The 24179-nt window shown below is 36.5% G+C and overlaps 2 protein-coding genes across 4 annotated transcripts in view; one reads left to right on the top strand and one right to left on the bottom strand.

Moving 5' to 3' along the window:
- The window catches only part of LOC131909083 (sperm motility kinase X-like), a 263007-nt gene that overhangs the window by 83058 nt on the left and 155770 nt on the right, over window positions 1-24179 (bottom strand). The window lies entirely within an intron of this gene.
- Window positions 1-24179, top strand: part of LOC131907708 (low-density lipoprotein receptor-related protein 1B-like) — a 439135-nt gene that overhangs the window by 405713 nt on the left and 9243 nt on the right. The window lies entirely within an intron of this gene.

Below are 24179 nucleotides of genomic sequence, written 5' to 3'. Positions count from 1 at the left end.
CTTCACTCCCATCATTCTTTTCTTGACTCTTCCTTTAAAATATGATTTGTATTGAATTGTAACATGTATGCTTACTTGTCTTAACACTTCAAGTAGGAAAAGAAAAGAGAGCTGGCTTTTCTAAGGCATCTAATCAATGACGATTTGGGAACTACTTCAAGTATTTACAAGATGAGAAAAAGTTAAAATAGGGATGAAAATACCATATCAAATAAATTTTATTTCATGACACCTGACACCAATACGATATGGAAATACAGTCATTTTGTTGTTGTTGTTGTTGTTGTTGTTGTTGTTGTTGTTGTTGTTTTTCAAGATAAGGTTTTTCTGTGTAACCCTAGCTGTCCTGGAACTAGCTCTGTAGACTATGCTAGTCTTGAACTCACAGAGATCCACCTGCTTCTGTCTCTGCCTCCTGAGAGTTGGGTTTAAAGGTGTGCACCACTGCTCGACTCCATGGCTGTGTCTTGATTAATCATTCTGTTTAATGATGCATTTTTATTTATTTTTTTACATCCAGACCACAAATCCCACTCTCTCCTCTCCCCCAAGTTCCTCTCCCCACCTACCCTTTGCCCCCCACCAACTCCTCCTCCATTTCTATTCAGAAAAGAGCAGGTCTCCCATGGTTGTAAGCCAAACATGGCAGCATATTAAGTTGTAGTAGGACTAGGCAGCCACATTCGTATTAAGGCTGGACAGGGCAATCAATTACAAGTAATAGGGTCCCAAAAGCTGGCAAAAGACTCAGAAACAGCCCCTGCTCCTGCTATTAGGAGTCCTACAAGAAGACCAAGCTACACAACTGCAACATATATGCAGAGGAACTAGGTCAGTTTCATGCAGGCTCCCTGCATATTAGTTCAATCTCTTTGAGGCCCTGTGAGTACATGTTAGCTGATTCTGAGGGTTTTCTTATGATGTCCTTGACCCCTACCATCCATCTTTCTGCCTCTTAATCAGGATTCCTTGAACACCACCTAATATTTGCCTGTGGATCTCCACATCCATTTCCATCAGTTGATGGATGAAACCTCCCTCTTTGATGACAATTGTGCTAGGCATCAGTCTATGAGTATAGCATAATATCATTAGGATTATTACATGGATTTTTTTTGCCAATTTTTTGTATTATTTGGTTCTATCCTGGGTCTCTGGGCTATCCATCCTCTGGGTCCTGGTGTTCCAGGCAATGTCAGGGGTGGGTTTCCTCTTATGGCATGGTCTCAGGTTGAACCAGTCATTTGTTGGCCGAGCCCACAATTTCTGTGCCACCTTTACCCTAGCACATCTTGTAGGCAGGACAATTTGTAGGTCAAAGGTTATATGGCTGGTTTGGTTTCCGAGTCCCTCCACTGGAAGTCTTGCCTGGATACAGGAGATAGCCAGTTCAAGCTATGTATTTCATGTTGCTTGGAGTCTTAGCTACAGTCACTCTTGTATACTCCTTGGAGTTACCATTGCAATAGGTTTATACCTCACCTGGAAATGCCTGCCTTTTCCTGCCATCTCTTCTATTACTTTCCTCCTCCACTACCCCTACCTGATTCCTCCTGCTGCCATCCCCAACTACCTCCAATTACCCTCGAAATCTACTTTATTTACCCTTCCCAGGGAGAACCAAGCATTCCTCCTTGAGCCCTCCTTATTACTTAGTTTCTCTGCTTCTGTGGATTGTAGCATGGATATATTTTACTTTACAGCTAACATCCACTTATAAGTGAGTATATACCATGTTTGTCTTTCTGAGTCTGGGTTACCTCACTCAGGAGGAATTTTTCTAGGTCCATCAATTTGCCTGTAAATTCCATGATGTCATTTTTTTTTAACAGCTGAGTAATTCTCCATGTGTAAATACACCATTTTTTAAAAAATCCATTCTTCAGTTGATGAACATCTAAGTTGTTTCCAAGTTCTGGCTATTAAGAATAAAGCTGCCATGAACATAGTTGGGCAAGTGTCCTTGTGGTGTGATTTGGCATCTTTTGGGTATATACCCAACAGTGGTATAGCTGAGTCTTGAGGTATATTGATTCTCAATTTTCTAAGAAACCATCATATTGATTCCCAAAATTACTGTACAAGTTTGCACTCCCACCCGAAAAAGAGAAGTGTTCCTCTTGCTCCACATCCTCTCTAGCATGATCTGACACATATGTTTTTTATCTTAGCTATTATGACAGGTATAATATGGACACTCAGAGTCATTTTGATTTGCATTTCCCTGATGGCTAAAGATTTTGAACATTTCTTTAAGTTTTATTCATTAATTAGAGATTCCACTGTTGAGAATTCACTGATAGAGCCGTACCCCATTTTTAATTGGATTGCTTGATTTGTTGATATCTAGGTTCTTGAGTTCTTTATGTATTTTTGATAACCCTCTTTCAGATGTGGGATTGGTGAAGAACTGTTCCCGTTCTTTAGGCTGCCATTTTCTCTTTTTGACAGTGTCTTTTCCCTTAAAGAAGTTTTTTAGTTTCAGGAGTACCATTTGTTAATTGTCAATCTTAGTACCTGAGCTATTGGTATTGTTTGTTTGTTTGTTTGTTTGTTTGTTTTGAAGTTTTCTACTGTGCCAGTGTGTTCAATGCTATTTCCCATTTTCTCTTCTATCAGATTCTGCTTACTTGGATTTAAATTGAGGTATTTGATAGACTTGGAATTGTGTTTTGTGCAGGGTGATACATATGGATCTATTTGCATTCTTCTACATGCCTACATCCAGTTAGGCCAGCACCATTTGTTAAAGATACATTCTTTTTTTCTATTAAATAAGTTTGGTTTATTTGTCAAAAATCATGCATCCGTATGTGTATGGATTTACATCCATGTTTTTTTTAATTAATTCCATTAATCTACCCCTCTGTTTTAAAGCCAATACCATACAGTTTTTATTATTATACATCTGTAGTATTGCTTGAAATCAGGAATAGTGATACCATGGAAGGTCTTTTATTGTATAGGAGTGTTTTAGCTATCCTCGGTTTTTAGTTTTTCATATGAAGTTCAGTATTGTTCTTTCAAGATTTGTAATAAATAGTGTTAGGATTTTAATAGGGGTTGCATTGAATCTATATATTGCTTTTGGTAAGATGGCCAGTATTATTATTTTTAATCCTATTTATCACTGAGCATGGAAGATCTTTCATTTTCTGATATCCTCTCCAATTTCTTTGTTCAAAGACTTGAAGTTATTGCCATACCAGTCTTTCACTTGCTTGGTTAGAGCTACACCAAGATATTTTATATTGTATGTGGCTATTATGACAGATGCTATGTCCCTGATTTCTTCTTCTGCCCATTTATCATTTGTATTTGGAGGGCTGCTGATCTTTTATTCAGTTAATCTTCTAGCTAATCACTTTTTGGAGGGTGTTTGTCAGCTCTATAAGTTCCTTGGTAGATTTTTTGGGGTCAGTTATACATACTATCATCTACAAATAAGATATTTTGACATCATCCTTTCCAATTTGTATCCCTTTGATCTCCTTTAGTTGTCTTATTGGTGTAGCTAGAACTTCAAGTACTATATTGAATTGATATAGAGTGACAGCCTTGTCTTGTTCCTGATTTTAGTGAGATTGCTTTGAGTTTCCATTTAATTTGATATTGGGTATAAGCTTGCTGTATATTATCTTTATTATGTTGAGTTATGTCCCTTGTATCCTTAATCTCTCCAGTACTTTTATCATGAATGGGTGTTTGATTTTGTCAAAGGATTTTTTAGCATTTAATGAGTTGATCATGTGTTTTTTTTCCTTCAGTTGTTTATATGATGGATTACATTGACAGAATTTTTATGTTGAACCATTCCTGGATCTCTGTGAGGAACCCTACTGGACCATGGTGGATGGCCCTTTTTATGTGTTCCTGGGTTCAGTTTTGGAGTATTTTATTGAATATTTTATCATCAATGTTCATGAGGGATATTGGCCTGTAATTCTCTTTCTTTGTTTAGTCTTTGTGTAGTTTGGGTATTAGGGTGACTGTGGCCTCATAAAACAAATCTGGGAAAGTTTCTTCTTTTTCTATTTTGTGGAGTAATTTGAGGAGTATTGGAATTAGCTCTTCTTTGAAAGTCTGGTACTCTGCACTAAAACTATCTGGCCATGAGCTTTTTTTTTTTTTTTTTTTGAGAATTTTAAGGACAACTTCTATTTCCTTAGGTGTTATAGGTCTATTTAAATTGTTCATTTGATCTTGATTTAACTTTGGTAAGTGTTATATATCAAGAATATTATTCATTTCTTCTAGATTTTCCAGTTTTTTAGAGTACAGGTTTTTGCAGTATAACCTAATGGTTCATTACAATTCCTTCTTGTCTTTTGTTATATTCCCCTATTCTCTCTCTGCCTCTTAATTTGGATAAGGGTTTACCTATCTTGTTGATTTTCTCAAAGAATCAATTTTTTGTTTCATTGATTCTTTGTATTTTTCTCTATTTTATTTATTTCAGCAGTCAGTTTGATTATTTCCTGCCTTCTACTCCTCATTGGTGTGTTTGCTTCTTTTTGTTCTAGAGCTTTAAGGTGTGCTGTTACATTGTTAGTATGAGATCTCTTCAAATTCTTTATGTAGGCATTCAGTGTTATGAACTTTCCTCTTAACAGCTTTCATTGTGTCCCATAAATTAGGATATATGTGTATTTATTTTCTTTGAATTCTATGTCTTTAATTTCTTTCTTTGTATCAGCCTTGAACCAGTAGTCATTCAGTAGAGAGCTGTTCAGTTTCCATGAATTTGTAGGCTTTATATAGTTTATGTTTTCTTTGAAATCCAGCTTTAATCCATGGTGGTCTTATAAGGCACAGGGAGTTGTGTTAATTTTCTTGTATCTGTTGAGACTTGTTTTGTGACTGAGTAAGTGGTCAATTATGGATAAGATTCCATGAGATGCTGAGAAGAAGATATATTCTTTTTGTTTTGGTGAAATGTAGTGTAGATATCTTTTAGGTCCATTTTGTTCATAAAGTTTGTTGGTTCCATTATTTCTTAGTTTTTGTCTGAATGACCAGTCTGTGAAAGGCTTTTATCATGAGTTATCACAGGCCATGACACAAATACAGATTATAGCACTTGATAATTCAGATGTCAACCTACAAGAGGAATGATTCTCTGATGGAGGAGAATCCCATTCAGGCTAGGGTTTCAGAACCACTCACTCTGGGAACGGTTGCTCCTATCTGGAATTTCACATGTACAAAAACAGCTGTGGTATTTCCTCAATACCTGCACTAATTTAATGTGACATGCATATGTAATCTCATGATTACATCTCAATTTTATGGACACATATATTTATAGATGGTCATATATATATATATATATATATATTATTCATTTTACATACCAACCACAGATGCCCCTCTCATCCCTCCTCCCACGTCCCTCCTGCCTAACCCCCACCCCAATCCACCCCTCATCCCCTCCTCCAAAATGCTAAGTTCTCCCATAGGGTGACAGCAAAACCTGGTACATTCAGTTGAGGCCGAAATTTTTATATATAGAAAACATACTAGGATATGCTTCATAGCTACATGTATTGTCCTACGAGGACTGTAAGACACTTAAAAGCCTGCTTTGTTCCTCCAACTCATAGAAAGCAACAATTTCTCCCCAGTCTAGACAAAACACACAAAATTAGCTCATTTTTACCTCAGAGCAAGTTTGAACTAGACTGAATGTTTCTGTAAATGGATCATAAATTAAAAACTTTACAGATATGCACAAAGACAAAGTCATAGGTGTCTAACCAAGGTTATTAACACAAAGCAATGTAAAAAAAAAAAAAAAACTCATGCCAATTCTTCACTCACTAAGGCTGGCTGATAGGGAACGGGTTCTCTATGCAATTATATCTGCAGCTTGTCTCACCAGGCACTGTGTCCCCGGCCTCTGGTCACAGTCTTACACCAGGAACCTTTGAAACCTTGTGTTGCCATGGTAAATAGCTCTGCTCCTCATCATTTACTCAAGGAATATGCTATGACCTTCAGAGGTAGCCTTGTAATTCATATTACTATTTGAAAAAAAAAGCCTACAAAATATGTATATAGCTATGTAGTACAGAGGAGAACAAGAAGGAATTAGAACTAGGAAGAATTCGAGCTGTAAAGAAGAATTAGAGCTGAATAATAATAATAAAAAAAAATGACCATCAAATCATGTGAGTCATTACCCCTCATAAAAAAAGTTCTAAGTTACATTTCACTATGCAATGCCTTTTGTTCAAAAGCCTTGGTGTGGCCATGGGTGCTGGTCTCTCAGGCTAACAATAGACTTTCATTTGGGCCACCAATCAGCCCCGAATCATGACATAGAGACTTATTATTAGTTATGATTGTTCAGCCTCAGCTTATGCTTGTCCCACTAGCTCTTATAACTTTATTTAACCTGTTTTTCTTAATCTATATATAAATTTACCTAGGGCTTTTTAACCTTTCTTTCTTTCTGAATGTCGTACTCTATGTCTGGCTGGCTGGTGGCTGCCTAGCTGATTGGCCCTGGGCATCTCCTTCTCTTTCTCCCTCATTCTCGCCTTTTGCACTCTCCTCTCAAGCCTTTATCCTCCTCCTACTCATTCTATCTGCCTGGCATCTCCCTCCCTTTTTCTCTCATTCTCTCCCCCTCTCTCCTCTCAAGCCTATATTTCTTCTCCTATTTATTCTATCAGCTGTCTATCCCTCTAATTCCTAGCTATTGGCCATTCAGCATTTTATTATACCAGTCAGGTGCCTTAAGCTAGCAAAGCAACACATCTTTACATCATTAAACAAATGCAGAATAAACAAAGGTAACACATCTTTGCTGAGTTAAAGTGATATTCCACAACACCTGTCCATTGGTGAGAATGGGGTATAGAAATCTCCCACTATCAGTGTGTGAAGGTCGATGCAGGATTTAAGCTTTAGTAATGTTTCCTTTACAAATGTGGGTGCTTTCACATTTGAGACCCAGATGTTGGGAAATGAACCATCACCTTGGTGGATTTTTTTTTTTTTTTGACCACTACGAAGTGTCTTTCCTCATCTCTTTTGATTAATTTTGTTTTGAAGCCCCTTTTGTGGGATATTAGAATAGTTACACCAGCTTGCTTCTTAAGGCCATTTGCTTGGAAAATCTTTTTCCAACCTTCTACTCTGACTTACTGTTTAGTTTTGATGTTGAGGTATGCTTCCTGTATGCAACAGAATGATGGGCCTTGTTTTTGCATCCATTCTGCTAGTTTGTGTCTTCTTATTAGGGAATTGAGTCCATGTATATTGAGAGATATCAATGACCAATGATTGTTAATTCCTATTATTTTGGTCGTGGTGGTAGTACTCTGTGTGTGTGTGTGTATGTGTGTGTGTGTTCCTTCTTTGGGTTGTTCTGGTGTGAGACTATAATTACCTATGTTTTTGTGACTGTCGTTAGCCTCCTGGATTGAACTTTTCCTTCTAGTATCTTCTATAGGGCAGGATTTGTGGATAGATATTGTTTAAATGTAACTTTATCATGGAATATCTTGTTTTCTCCATCTCTAATGATTGAAAGTTTTGCTGGGTATAATAGTATGGGTTAGCATCTGTGGTTTCTTAGAGTCTGCAGCAATCTGTCCAGGACCTTCTAGATTTTAGAGTCTCCATTGAGAAGTCAGGTATAATTCTAATAGGTCCACCTTTGTATGTTTCTTGGCCTTTCCCCTAGCAGTTTTTAATATTCTTTCTTTGTTTTGTTTTGTGTGTTTGGTGCTTACTAGGTGGTAGGGGACTTTCTTTTCTGATTCAATCTATTTGGTATTCTGTTACCTTCTTGTACATTTATAAGCATGTCCTTCTTTAGGTTAGGAATTTTTTTTCTATGATTTTGTTTAAACAGTTTTCTGGGCCTTTGAGCTGGGTATTTTCTCTGTCTATTCCTATTATTCTTAGGCTTGGTCTTTTCATAGTGTCTTAGATTTCCTGGATGTTTTGTGTCAGGAATTTCTTAGATTTAACATTTTCTTTGATTGATGTACCTATTTCTTCTATTGTGTCTTAAGTGCCCAAGATTCTCTTTTCTATCTCTTGTATTTTGTTGACAATTCTTACATCTGTACTTCCTGTTTGCCTGCCTGGGATTTTCATTTTCAGAATTTCTTCAGTTTGTATTTTCTTTTTTGCTCCACTTTCCATTTTCGGTTCTTGAACAATTTCATTTGTTTCCTTTATTTTTTTCCCTTGATTTTCTTGACATTCCATAGGGGATCTATTTATTTCCTCCATTTTTTTGTTTGTCTTTTCTTCCTTTCTTTTAAATGATTTATTTATTTTCTCTTTAGGAGCCTCTGGCATCTTCATAAACCTGGTTTTAAGGTAGTTTTCTTATGCTTCAGCTATGTTGAATGTTCAGGGCCAGCTGTAATGGGTTGGGTGGGCTCTAGTGGCAGCACATTGTCCTGGCTGTTGTTGACTATGTTCTTACACTGACCTTTAGTCATCTGGACTTGAAATGGTTATAGGTGTAGTTGCCAATTTTTGGATTTGGCTTTGTTGGATGGATGTTTTCCTCTCTGGTCTTCTTGCTAGAGTGACCCGTGATTGAATAGATAGTCTCTGCCTGAGTTGGAGGCTTGACTTCTGATTGTATGGATGGTCTCTGGTCCAGAAGGGAATTGCTGCCCAAGTTGGAGCTGGAGTTCTGGCTATGTGTGTGGCTTCTAGGTTTCAGGTTGTTGGCCTGGCTTCAGGTTGGGTAGGAGACTTCTGCATGGTTTTCAGGGAGCTTCAGTGGTCTCTGTAGTTCAGGATGCTTATCTGTCCTCTGGTGAAGTAGGAAGACTGCCAGAAATGTGGACCTTGCCTGCAGGGAGCTAGGCTGGCCTCTGGTGGGATAGGAGTCTTCTGGGCTGGAGGTCATCTTAATTAATCTTAGTGACTGCATTTCAACATATTTATTTTCTGGCCTATGCACATAAACATGTAACTTTTAGTTCTTGTGTTTTATGAAAGTCCCCTAGTCCATATGCTTTATTGGACTTCCAAGAATGTATGCACCATGAGCTCTCATTCACTTTATTTCTTTTACTGAGGTGAGATTTTCTCCCTGTCTTTTCTAGAAATCCAATTTATTCTTATAGCCCCACTAAACCAAACATTTCTATTATTAAGCCTTTTATTCTTATTTCCATATATATTTTCCTGTGTAAGACATCATATTCCTGAAGATATATGATCATGGTTTGATTTGACTCTTTTATAGTCCTGTTTTTTCCTTCCTTCTTATTTATCATCCTAATGAAATAAGAAAAACCTAAAGTTGAAAAATCACATTACTGATTTTTCCTTCATTTGAAGTAGGAAACAGTTTGGAAAAATTAATACATAGCCAATGACTATTATAGTTTTAGGTCATTAAATCATTTTAATCTTTTAATTTTATTGTGTTTTGTGGTACTGTGTGGGCGTTTTCTCTTGTTAACAATTGAATCTTCACAATAATATTAAGGAATGTTAATTCTACTCTTTCTTCTCCAAGATTCTAAATAAATTAATCCTCACAAGAGACTAAAAGAAGCAGTTTGATGTGTGAGAAGAGTCATTTTGTTCAGAGTAGAGAAACATACCAGATTTGATCACAGATTGTTATGGTCATAGTTCAGTGGGAGCCTAAATTATACTTTGATACAGATGAAATTATAAGAGTATTGGGGTGGGTCAGCATTATGTGAAATAACTCATGAGTTAAAAACTAATAAGTTTCTATTTTTCTAAAATTAAACTGCATGAAATCAGGTTCAAAGTTAATCCCCAATGCAGTTGGCATAAGCTCAGCCTGGGAGGAAATCCCTAGAGAACAATCTCATAACTCATGATTTGTTTACTTCACACCTGCTTTGTTTATGATGTAGGAGGAAAGCAAACATGTATTATAATATTTAGATGGAAGTGAAGGTTTTCCTACATGAATAATTTAGCCAGTTGATAATAAATTGTTCCTTGAAACAGAGAAATTAATACTATTGTCAACATTTATGTTATTCATAGATATGTTTTATTATTTGATTTAATTGTCTGTGTATAAGAATTTTATTCTATATTTCTGTTATTTCATCTCTTTGAAAAAGCAGAGGCCTCATAGCATATTAAAAATGAATTCTCATAGGGAACTGCTCGACTTCCAAATAAAGGTTTCATGTGTTAAGTTATCCTTTCATTTCCAGCTTCTTTACATGATCCTTTTTAAAAATAATGTGTTTCTGCTATTGAATTTAATACAGATGCTAACTCATCCTGACATGTCAAAAGTACAAAAAGAAGGGGAAAAGAGAAAGAATGTAAGACACTATGGTTCAAGAAAGTTAGAGCCAGAACACCTCTGTTCTTCTTAATCCTAATTTTTTTGTAGTGCTCTCATAGATTTATTTTTTTACATTTCAAATTCTTCACAAGCTAGCTTTTGCTGCATTGCTGAGCTGTTCTTTTTTTTTTTTAATTCACACCTAGTCTTACTTGCTAAATATAAGATTATAAATGACTTTAGTTTTTATTTAATAAATCTTACAAAATTCACTTTTCTATCTACTCTCTTGTTTTCTGCTTTTCTGAAGTGTTCTCTTTTGTCATTGCCTTAATTTCCAAACATCATTCTTTGGAATGTTCTATCTAAAATCCAGGAAATTGATGCTGAGCGTATATCTTCCTAACTCTACCATCTGCTCTTTGGTGGGCAGCCTGTGGCCAGTTCACAACATGTTTCTCCCACTATTGTGAAGAATATAATAGCTTTCTTCCTGATTCCTCTTATCCTGAAGCAAATCACATTTTCTAAAGAATGGCACTTTTGTCCTTATTCCTCCAGTTCTTCACTTTTTAGATGAAAAAAATTTATTGTTGCCAATTTATATTATGATTTAGGAAGGAGATTGTGGATATAGATTCACAAACACTGAAGTGAAATGACCATCTTTGGGCACAGTTCGTACCTCTCACAATCTTTGATTCTCACATATACCTATGTGCACACACTCACTTAGCGAACTCCTTTCTACTCTGAAACATTGTGATCTGCTAAAATTTAATTTCTTTGACATTTACATCTTAAAGGACACCAGCTTTCTCTCTTCACAATTCTAATTGCCTGAGTATCAACAGGCCACTTAAATTTTTTTTTTTGATTATGTGGATGGAGAGATTGCTCAGTGGTTAACATTGTTTTCAGATCTACCTGAGGATCCAAGCTCAGATCCAAGCACCACATCAGGAGTTCAACATCTTAAGCTCCAGCTCCAGATCTGATGGGTAAGCTTCTGTCCTGGGAAGACACCTGTGCAGAAACAAACACACACACACACACGTATATATATATATATATATATATATATATATATATATATATATATATATATATATATATACACGTGTGTGTATATATACATACATATATACATATATACATATATATACATATATACATATACACATGCATATTTATGTATGTTGGCTTTGTGTTATCTCTCTTGTCTCCTTCAATTATGCTGAGTTTTGTCAGTACTTTAACTACTCCTCTGTTCCTCAGCATTCTCAGTGATTCTCACTCACATTCTCAATAGTCTTGACTTTTCCTGTCTGGTACTGCTTTTTCTTCCCTTGCAGTAACTCTGGGATGCTACTGTATTCTGCAAGCCAATAGCATCTTGACCTCAACACAGGTCGATAAATATGCCATCATCTACTAAAAGCGGTAGTTTTTCAGCAGCTAGTTTCTCTGGTTGATGCAGAGGAAAGCACTGGAACTAGACATAAATAGGCTTTTCATAGACTGAATAAGAGAGAGTAATGTGAGTTGATTAAAGAGGTCAAGTCTATGGAAAAGGTCAAAGTGAAAAGAAGCAGCTGGCCTACCCTGAGGAGAAGTGAGCAGTGAAAGTGTAAAAAGCTGTGAGATGATGCTGTAAGGTATTTATAAGGTGGTCTTGGTAAAATAACACTTTCCCAACTCAATCTCCACCCAGAACTTTAAGTATCACTCTGGATCCTCAATTCTTTGGCATGCTCTCCAGGGCCTTCAGTTTGCTGGTCTTCTCTGTAAACTGGTGATTTTTTACATTTCCACTGAGCATCCCTGAAGCCATAGTATAAGTGCTTTGTAGGAACAGTATATGCATATTTACATAATGCATGCACACACACATAGAACCATGCTTATCACTTCTTTGATCAGTGAGTGTCATCACCAATGGCCTTTATAGCCCACCCACATTCTCTTTAAAAATTTACATCCTGTAAACTCTTTAACACTGTCTTCTTCAAGAGTAACACTTTCCCAATATTTACTTTAGTTTCATTAATAATGTCCATTATTAAATACCTATGAGTATTAAATTCCATTGGTAACACATCCCTCATTGACTAGCCACAGAAACTGAGACTCAGAAAAAATATAAATTCGTTTGTTCAAAGATTGTAGCTAAGAGGTAGTAGAGCAAAAGTTTTTGTCATTTATTCTCCTGACTCTAAGGATGAGCTTCTCTTTGATGCCATCATGCAACCTCTTCTCAGCCCCAGGTGCTCTCACACTCCCACAATACCTTTGAATATCGGACTTTCAAGAGCTTTTACTTTTCAACCTTTCATACCAAGATTTCTTATTCAAATAATCTATACATCTTTTCAATATAAATTTTTATAGCTAGTAGTACGTAGCATATTGGTTGTGAAATCCTATTTTAAATAGTTGGGCCTTTTATCTTTTCTTCCACAACACATATACTCAGAAGGTTTCTCCAGTCCTGTCTGGCCCTACTGTCTGGGTGAATCTCTCTCACTCAAGTCCTGTAGATGCTTGGTACCAATTAAACACCCAGAGGCTTTTATTATTTGCAAACTGTATGGCCTATGGCAGGCTTCTTGCTTCCTGCTCTTATAACTTAACCCATTTCTATTAATCTATAAGTTGCCACATGGCCGTGGCTTACCAGTACTTTCACACCTTGCTTCTCTTGTCAGAGGCTCACAATGTCTTTCTGCCTCTGCTTTTCTTCTTCCCTGTCTCTCTCCTTGGATTTCCTGCCTGTCTCTAAGCTGCCTTGCCATAGGTCAAAGCAGCTTCTTTATTAACCAATGGGAACAAAATGTATTCACAGCATAGAGAAAGACATCCCCCAGCATACTCATTACTTCATTTATCTCCTTCTTTCCCTTTATTGCTATGAGATCATGAATGAAGGGATGAGTTAATTAAAGCCCTCACTTCTCAGCACAGAACCATCATTGTTTTATGTAAGATCTTCCTCCTAGTCTCCCCTCTTTTATTTTGTCTCTAAAGCCCTCTTCTCTTCCTCACCAAGAGGAGACCATTCAAATTTGTCATAGATACTTTCTTATAAAGTATGGACCATCATATGCATAACTACATTTAATATGCATAAATACCATTTAATTTATGTAAATTATGAAAAAATTACCTTTGGTATAATCTACAATCTAACTTTTTTGCTATGCATAGCTTTTATTATTTGTGATGTGTGTGCAACTCATCTTCTATGTGTATCACTAGATAGTATCACATGATGTTGCTTATCCATATACCAAATAAATATCTCCAACTTGCCCCCAACTCACAATTCTACAGATGTACATATATGTCTCTTATAGGGTGTTGGAACAATTTTTTAATCCCTACATAGTTACTTTTCTCATTACCCAAGAAGCAGCAGCTTCAGGGAAGGAGGATTTATTTTGACCCATGGTTAAAGGAGATTTGGTCCATCACAGTATAAGGGAATAATGGTGAGTGATTGTTTTAGTAAGTGCTTCTATTGCTACAAAGAAGCACCATGACCAAAAAGCAAGTTGGGGATGGTTTATTTGGCTTACATTTCCATATTGCTCTTCATTATTAAAGAAAGTCAAAGTCAAACAGGAACTCAAACAGGACAGGATCCTGGATGCAGGAGCTGATGCAGTGGCCATGGAGATGAGTTGCTTAATGACTTGCTGCACTTGGATTACTCAGCCTACTTTTTTTTTTTTTTTTGAGACAGGGTTTCTCTTTGTAGCTTTGCGCCTTTCCTGGAACTCACTTGGTAGCCCAAGCTGGCCTCGAACTCACAGAGATCCGCCTGGCTCTGCCTCCTGAGTGCTGGGATTAAAGGCGTGTGCCACCACCGCCCGGCCCCTACTTTTTAATAGAACCCAGTGTAGTTGAAGTTTTCCTGTGTCCACCCAGCTCCTGTGTCCTTGCATTTCTGCAGGTGCTCAGACCCAAATAAACACACACAGGCTAATATTATTTAAAACTGCTTGGCCATTAGCTCAGGCCTACCACTAACTAGCTCTTACACTTAAACTCAGCCCATTTTTTTTAAAATCTAGATGTTGCCACGTATTCTGTGGCTTTACCTGTGTGTCTGTTACCTGCTGCTCCTTGGATGGTGGTTTGGCATCTCCTGACTCAGCCTTCCTCTTCCCACAATTCTCCTCTCTGTTTGTTCCGCCTATACTTCCTGCTTGGCTACTGGCCAATCAGCATTTTATTTATACACAGTGCTATCCACAGCAACCCAGGATCACCAGTCCAGGGATGCCACCACGTACCATGGGTTGGGCCCTCCGCATTGACCACTAATTGAGAAAAAAGCCTTACAGTTGGATCTCATGGAGGCATTTCCTCACATGAGGCTCTGTCTTCTCTGATCACTCTAGCTTGTGTCAAATGGACACACAAAATCAGCCAGTACAATGCGGTTCCATGGTGGTAGGAGCACTTGGCAGCTCCTTGATATTTGGCAACAAATTGGTAGCAAACTAAGTCTGTAAGCATATTAGCACTTAACACAGAAGCACTGCTCCTCTGGCCTTTCATCTGGCAGATAGGCACCATGTTTAGTAAGGTCCCAAACTGTCTACTAAATGTAACCAGAGACTCAATCATACATATATATCATTCTATGGGGGAAAAACAGACTCACTGATACAGGATAAGGTAAATGAGTTGCAGAATCCTTGGAAAACTGGGGACCAATCACATGCTGCTTCACACCGCCTGATCTGGTCTTCATCACCCAAGAGAGCACAATCACCGTTCTCCTCCCTTTTATGCAGTCACTGAGGCAAATAAGAAGCACCGCCTCTATCAGGCCAGACAGACCACAGTCATGGGCAGAGTGAATTCCCACTACAACTAAGGGTCATTAATTAGGAGACTAATTCTATAAACATGCAAACCAGGAGAAACATTTAACTTTCAAACTATAATGTTCCACTCTCACCCCTGACAGCTCATGGCCGAAACTCTCTTTATTGTAAAGCCTAGAAGTCCATATACATAGGTGAGGCTTGTGGTGGCTCCACTAGGGAATCCTTTAGGCTTGGGTAGACACACCCTACAGACCTGTTGCTTACAGTACAGGCTAGATAATGAGCTTGCTCCACTCACTGATGACAGGGGAATCCATGGCTGATATATAAAATTAAATTATAAAATAAAAAAAGAAAATAACATGACAAAAGCAACTTAAGGTTAAAAAGGTTTATCACTGTTTGAGATTACAGTCCATCATGACAGCAAGAACTCTAGGCATCTGGCTTCATTGTGTCCTTCGTAAAGAAGCAGAGAGTGATGAATGCTCTGTACTTTCTTCTTTTTATCAAAATAGGACCCAAGTCCAGAATCTCAGTCCGTGGCATGACACCACCCACAGTTGGCAGGTCCTCCTACTACAACAAACCTAATCAAGATAATCCCCCCGATTGCCTTGCCTAAAGGCCTGTCTCAGAGGGACCTTTACATCTCATCAAGGTGACAATTGATATTAATCAACACAGGCTTAGTTGTATATTTCTGGCACCTCCAATATCCTACATTCTTCATTACAACATAGGTTTCATCTTCATAATTCCAATTCTTGGATAATTCTTCGTACTCAATCTTATCTATCACACACTGCCTGACCTCATCTGCTTCTATCTGGGGCCTTGGTACAAGCCTGTAGGACCCATAATTCTTGCATTCTTCATTCCTGCAAAAGCAGCACCATGTGAGAATGTCAACTTCTGTTGTCCCTGTGAGATTTTGTTTGGCCACTATGAACCACAGCCTCAGCAGCCTCTGTGCTTTCATGGTGGATCATGGGAAAAATATCTCCCTAGGGTGCCATTTTCCAGGTGAGCACCCTGGAGAATATATCTTTTCAGGCACTCTTCTTTCAGATGAATGTTTTTCAAATGAGTCTTCAGTTTTGTGTTCTAGAAACTTCCATATATTAGGTTTACACTCAAGATGTCTTTCCTGTTGCCCCAGTAGAAAGGGTATTAGTCTCTGTTAACAGTGGAAGCCACATCTCCCAGCACAATCTAAGTACAATGTTAACCAGACTCACATTCCATTCCTCGTCAAACTGCACATTTTCACAACGTTGATGTTTTAGCTTCTGTCTTCTCACCATAAATCTGGCTAAAACTAATGAGCAGTATTTAGGCCCTGTTCTAAATATTTATCTTGCATTTTCCACCTAGTTAGTTAATTCATCACTTTTGAGTTCAACCTACTGACAGAAGCAGAGCATAGATTATTAAAATGTAACAAGAATAGTCTCTAACCCATCTCCCAAGAGCATCTTTGTTCCTTTCTGAAACTTTATGATTCAGGCTGCCACTGTCTGGTGTTTGGTTTTGTTTTTTTGTTTTTTTTTTTTCCTATTAGTGTTCTGTTCTTCCCTGGCTCTACTAGAATAACCCATGAAGCTGTACTTATTACTATGTAGGGCTTCTCTAGCTTGTAGCTCCAAACTCTTCCATATACTTCCTGCAAATAGACACAAAGGCCTACAGACCACATGATAAAGTTTGATATAGCAACAACTAAATTACTAGGTACTAATTTTCTGTACATGGCACTTTTCTTGTTATTGGGAACAAATACTAAAGGTAAAAAGTCTTTATATTTTGATTGAGAATTTGAAAGCATATGATCAAATATAGTGGAGGGAGGTATGAGGGTAGACATCTCCAAGACAATGGTACCATGTGGCAGCTACTTACTCTATATCATCAACAGAAGTAGAGAGCTGGAGCTGTGTAGTGACCAGAAACTGTGTCCACCAGCTAGATCCAACCTGAAAAGATTCCACAACCATCTGAACAGTGATACAATCTGGGGACCAATTATTCAAGCACATAATCCTCACATAGTTGGAACAGTGTCACTGAATCAATGAGTGTGCTTTACAGTTATTACTACTAAATACAGCAAGCTGTTCATCAGAATGCTTGCAGTCTGCATTTGTGCCAACAGTAACTTTCTTAAGTTCCCACATCTTTGGCAGCTTTCAAACCCTTCTGATTTTCTACATTTTTGTTTTGCTTTTGTTATTTGTTTTTTTAATTATTTTTAATTTATGGGAGTAACATGAATTTTGCTTCTTTGTTTTTTTTTCATAGTACAAAATTTGAGAATTTCTCTACATGCTTATTATACTATTGTTTTATTTAGTTTGGGGTCATTTTCCTATAAAGACCTTCATTACTTTTTACTTACCTTTTATTATTAGTTTGTAGGAACTGAATCTATACTTTAAAACACAGACTTTGCAAATATCTTCTAGTCTGCTGATTTCAATCACATTAACATTTCTTGACTAAATTCTCTCTTTTATTACACCTCTTTTGTTTCTTTGATTCATTCTTTTTCGTAAATCCTCTTCCTAGCATCCTCCACTATATCTCTTTGACATTCAGTGTTTTTATGCAAAATATAAATGAATTGATTTTTATGACGTATAGCTATGATTAAAAATATTGAATATAATCTACTAAAGGCCACTGGACTATTTCTTAGAATGCAAAAATTCTTTCTTTCACCTTTACTTTAATGAGTTCTCTCTTTTTCTCACCTCTGCACACAGAAATTTACATATGTATACATAAACACATAGGGAATGCAGACTCCCAACATTTGTCAATAGAAAAAAAGAGGTGAGTGCTTTTATAAACTAAAACATAAAGCAGAAATATTAAAAAATAATTGAAAAATGGAGAAAGTTAAAAGGAGAGAAAAGTGGAGAAAAAAATTGAAGTTAATGTACAGCTGACCTAAATTCAGAGGTTTGAGTAAAATTGGAAAGTCCATCTTTGCCTTCATTTCATAGATTCTATTGCCTCCTCCTTTGTGAGTAGTGCACTTTAGTATTATTTGACTATTATTCATTCTCTAGATGGCTCTAGGTGGAGGAATGGAGAAAAAGGGGGAATCAATACATCGAGGCTGGGAGATAATAAACCATTTACCACAGTATAAGAGTGTTCTCTGTAAAGTAAATGTATTTTTGATGGAACATAGGAAGTCAAATAAATTCTTAACTGCAGAAACAGAAAAATAATCAGTAAATCTGAAATCAGAGAGAAAGAATTGTAACTACAGAATCATTCTTTGTTTGAGGTTATGATATGTATGATAAGGAAACAGAGCTGTTCATATAGAATTGTGAGTTGCAGAGTTACGATAACAATTTACCTCGAAACAGTCTAGAGGAACAGGGAGGATATTTTCTTAAACCAATCTACTGATTTCAAATTCCATCTCATAAAAATTATTCTGTGAACTTGTAGTGGAACTTACAGGAAATCAAAGAGAAGGTAAATGCAGATAGCCATTTTCTGAGTGTGTTTCACATTGTGCTTGGGAAGGATTACATTTATAAGAATTCTACACTGTGAAGGTGGTTGTAGTAACCTTTGCTTAGCACAAGTGTCAACTCATACAGAAGCAGGAACTTTTCAAGTCTCTTATTCCATAAGACTGTGACATACAAGGTCGAGCTGCTAAATTCATTCATTTATTAGCTAAGATTATACTGGAAGAATCATTAGATGTACATAAAAATAGGTGGTTATTTCACATTGAACTAATATTCATTCTGAATTGAAGTTGTGCCAAACACAGCTAATATATATATATGACAAAATTGAACTAAACATGGAAATTATTCACTGGTTTTGATCTCTCAATTACATATATTCATCTTTTGGTTAAAGTAAAAACACTGTACAACTTGAGATCTTAAAACTCAGTCTTCTTGGTTTCCCACTAGTTTATGAAGTAGCATATTGGATTATTCATTGCAGTTTTATTTTCCCAAAGGGAAAATAATGATCAAAAAAGTCAGAAGAAACCTCAAAGGTATAGATACTAGTAGGAGCTATCTAGACTCAGCATTCAATATGGTTTCTCTTAGTAAAGCACGATTCTGTAAGTATTTATCGAATGGGGTTTTCTCAGCTCAAAGAGACAATAATAAATACAAGAACTTGAAAAAGCTTTGAACATTTTTGATTAAAATGTTTCTAAGGCAATGAAATATTCCCTAAATTTAAAGCCCTCTGTGTATTCATCTTGGCATCTCCATAATTGATCACCTTGTACAGCTAGCATATTCGTTTGTGCTCTCAAAAAACTATAATATTATTTGCGGTTTTGAAATTACATAAATTATGCATAATATAGTCATCTGAAAGAGTATTTTTATGCTCAAAGAGTATTTTGAGTTTTTGTGTTATTTTTATTGTTATGTTTATTTTTCCTAACTAACTGATATACAGCATTTTACTGTCAGCTTTCTCATATCCAAGGGCTTTGAGGTTGCTCCCAATAGTGTGTTGTATCAAATTTATGTGACATACACACATCTCAATATGCACAGTTGAGACATGTGTTCAAATGTATATGCCTCCTCAGCTGTGCAGATTGTATTTCATTAGTATCAAATATTTCCAAGGAGTGTGGATATAATCTACACACCGTGCTAGACAACATCTTAGAGTTCATAATTCTTAAACCATTGCTTCACTACTAACACTAGCTGCAAAGAAGCAAGAAATCCTTCTCATCCTCCCACAAGCTTTATAGTTCTTTCATTTTGCCTGAATACTTGCTGAGCAGCTGAGGATGCTGTCATTCAAATATTTAAGACTAATTCTACTCTATGGAAAACAATGTTTTATGTAAAATTTTGTTTTCTAAATAATTACAAAAATATGACTGGGAGTGCCTGGTTAGCATGTGCAAACCTCTGAAATGATACACACACACACACACACACACACACACACACACACACACACACTACAATAAAAGTAAAAACAAGTTAAAAAACACCAGATTAAATGAACGTGTCCCTTCTGTTATTTTAATTGATGTAAAACTTTACTAGTCCTCTCAGTTTCTACTGTTGTCTTATTACAAATCAGTGAAGCATACATGAACTACTACCATTCTACACATTATATACTCATAATTTTTCTTTCATCTCATAATTATTTTCAATATTAATTAATTAACTTATCTGTCATATGAATGGAGCCATGCAGACATGATGTAGAAATCACTTATCCCCTTCCATCATGTGGGTCCAAGGGATTGAACTCAGGTTGTCAGGCTTGGCTACTAGTTTCTCTATACAGTAAGCCATCTCACTGGCCCATCATCCATCCTACCTTCCTTCTTTTTTTTGTTCGTTTGTTCGTTCCTTGGTTCCTTCCTTCCTTCCTTCGTTCCCTATGTCTTTCATTTTGTTTATCTTTCTCTCCATCCCTTCTTTTTCCCTTTTTTCCTTCTTTCACTCTGGATTGGAGGTTAGAGCTTTACGACTGAATTGAACTTTTAATTTGGCAGAAATTTTAGATTTTTAAATTTTAAAATCAGATACATAACACCTTTATCTAGAGAGCAGCCCATTTCACTGGCTTGGTTTTAAATCTTTTGTATTCGTAATTATTCTGTTTTCATTCTTGGTGTGTTATTTATATTGCTTTCCATGTATGCAACTATATTGGGATGTGCATGCTTATGTGCTCGTGTAAAAACCTGTTTATATACAAGTCAATCTTGCCATTGTTTTGTTATAGTTTTTCAGCCTTTCAATGAATGGCTTTGGGTTTTTTGTTGTTTGTTTGTTTGGCATAATCATTTTTGTTCCATTTTATAAATTTTATTCCCATGATTACTACTTTTCTCTTTTCTTTGACTTAATTCTTTCTATTTCCTTAATCTTTGAGTTACAAGTTGACTTTATTTGAAGGATGTTTGTGTGACTTTCCTCCACAGGGATGTGAAAACATACAGATGGCACTAATGATAGATCAAGGAAAGGATTCTATTCAGGTCTACCTTAGTGAACATTGGTGATTGAAAAGCAGCTACAACACCAAAAATCCAGCACGAAGATTATTCAGTAAAGCTGTGTTCCAGAGTTCTTTGCTCAGCATATAGGTAGCTCCACAATAGATTACCATCTCCCAGAGTGATTACTTACTGATTAGTTTTATTATCCTCAGTTTTATGGGACTCCCTCCCTTCAGAAGCAGATTTCAATTCTGAGCAAGTAGCTATACAACAGATGAGTACCCTGTTTTATTCATTGGACACAAGTGCATTTAGAAGAAGCAGTAGGGGTTGCTGGCAGGTTGCATTTCCACCTTCATAAAAGTTCTTAGAGTTTGGTAAGCCCTCAGAGTAAATCTCCAGATGGTAGACCCACAGAGTCCATGTGAAGTTCAGTGTGAATATTATATAGTTTGTAACTTCCATAAAATTGCACATTCATTACACATTTTAATAACAAGTAAGTTGAAATACAGTTTATAATCCATGAAACTCACCATTTCAAAGTGTGCATTTACAGCAATCATTACTACATTCTAAGATGAGAATAGTTTAATTGACCCCAAAACAAAGCTCAGGCTCCTTAACAGTCATTCCTATTAATGTACCCATCTCACACTCTGGAAACTCCTAATCTATTTTGTGTCTCTATAGATTTGTCTGCTCTGGACACTTTCTGGAAATAGCATCAAACATTATGCATGCTTTGATGGCAAGCTTGTTCCACTTGGAATATATCAGTGCTTGGTTTATTTGTTTATTGATGAATAATGTCTATTCTATGGTTGTGCAATACAACATTATATATTCATCCACCACTTGATTGACAAGCAGATTACTCCCACTTTGCAAGCTATTAGGAATAAGGCTGATATGAATATTTATATGAATGTTTTCAGTTGACATGCATTTGTAGTTGTCTTTAAAATGTATTAGTAGGTTTGGAATTACTGGTTCCTATGGTTATTAAATACAGAAATATGTAAAGATTTGGGAAACAACCAAATGCTACACAAAATGGCTACTTTCCTTGAACATTCCACCTTCTGTATAGGAGGGTTTAGGTATGTACAGTTATAACATCTGTCTTCCTTTTGACTGTAATCATCTGCAAAAAGTATGAAAAGGGCCCTTGTTATGTTTTGCATTTGTGTTTACCTGCTGACAGATGCTGTGGGGAGTACGTTTAGATGATCACAACCACTCACTCATCATCCAGACAAAAGTATCTAACTACGTCTTTTAAATAGGAACATCCATATGTTCAGCAATCCATCACACATCCTCTTTATCTGTTTGGATATGAGTCTTATATCAAAAGTATGTTTGGGAAATATTCTCCTGTTGTTTGGGTTGTCTTCTCACCTTCTGAATAGGTTCCTTTGGGGAATATATATATATATATATATATATATATATATATATATATAATTTCTGATAAAATTAAATTTATTTTTTTCATTTATTAAAAAACTTTGATTTTTTTCTAATTGAAGGTAACTAAAATAAGGTTGTATGTATTCTATTAAGAGTTGTTTAGTTCTAGATCTTACATTCAGTTCTGTGAAATAATGAACAATATTTATATGTGATTATATATAGATGCCATATATATGCTACCACACCAATATATATTCATATATATGCTACAACAGCAGTATTTTATGTGTGGAAACACAGTTTCCTCACACCTCCCTTGAAAAAGACATTTTTCCCTTACAGTGAGCAGCTCTCCGGGAATTGGGCTTTGGGCTCCCTCCAAAGCCATATGCTCCCTGTGATGGCGTCTGCTTGTTTGTTTTTCAAGGCTGTCATGGAGCTAAATTGGCAAGGCATGAATACATATTAACATACATTTTCCTATTCTTAATTCAACAGGCCAGCTAGTCTAGCTGAATCAGTGAGCTCTAGGTTGAGTAACAGGCCTTCTTCAACTAATAAGAAAGAAAGTGAACAATGAAATCACTGGCATTGACTTTCTAATCTCCCTGATCATGTATACATGTACATCTGTACACCAGTATATACACATATAAGAACATACATAATACACCAAAGAACACGTACACACATGCACACACACACACAGACACACACAGACACACACACACACACACACACACACACACACGAATCAAAACGTGTGAGAGAAGAAAAAAACAAAGAGTGAGCAAGCAAGTTTATTGGCATTTAGCACTTAATGTGCATCTGTACAGCAGTAGGCAGCCCAGTCCTCTGCTGGTGACTGTTAAGTACAGCTGGCTAGTTTAACTCCACAGTCTGCCAGCTTATCACATTTGGTGGCTAAACCTAGCCATTGAAATTATTAGCAGACCTATTCTGGTCTAGCCAGGCAGTCTATGCTACAATCATTTGAGACCTGAGTGTTTTCTCTTTATGGATTTTAGATCTATTTTAATTGTATATGATAGGATATTCTTATATGCATGCTCAATTTCCACCCTTTCAGTTAGCTATTATTGCAGTAATGTGCAATAAAGGTCATAGAGCTGTATAGCACCTATTCACTGTACAAAATGGTCACAACTACATACCTAATGTTGCCCACATCTCTGGAGGTATTCTGAATAGGTTTCCTGATCGACAATGCTCACATATACATGTGAGCCTGAGATTGGGTTTGGCTCTGCTCACTATGAGAAGCTTCCTTTCATACTTCACTCATTGCCTGTACAGGCTATCAGTTCCAACAAGATAGAGGCTGGAATGATGTATTATAAGGGTCATGGGCCTTTGTTAGTTATTTGATCAGGAAAGACTACTCAGAGCAAATGAGATGAGTGAGAAAAGTAGAACTGGCTGCAATTGACACAAAATTAGTTCAAATTAATTACTTTGAACTATAAATTCAGATCTCTATGAGATTTAACCTCAACAGGTCTTTTTTGCTTCATTCTCTGTAACTGCTTCTGTCTTCTATAGCAATAGTTCAAATTACTAAAACATAAACACTACCAGCATTGAACAAGAGCTCTGTGGCCATAGAAGAAAAGAAATTACTTCAATTGTCTCACATGGACCTCAGGCCAATCAG

The sequence above is a fragment of the Peromyscus eremicus genome, chromosome 4 (genome assembly GCF_949786415.1).
Source record: "Peromyscus eremicus chromosome 4, PerEre_H2_v1, whole genome shotgun sequence".
NCBI classification, from domain to species: domain Eukaryota; kingdom Metazoa; phylum Chordata; class Mammalia; order Rodentia; family Cricetidae; genus Peromyscus; species Peromyscus eremicus.
The sequence above is the reverse complement of the archived record's forward strand: the minus strand, read 5'-3'. Positions and strand labels throughout refer to the sequence as shown.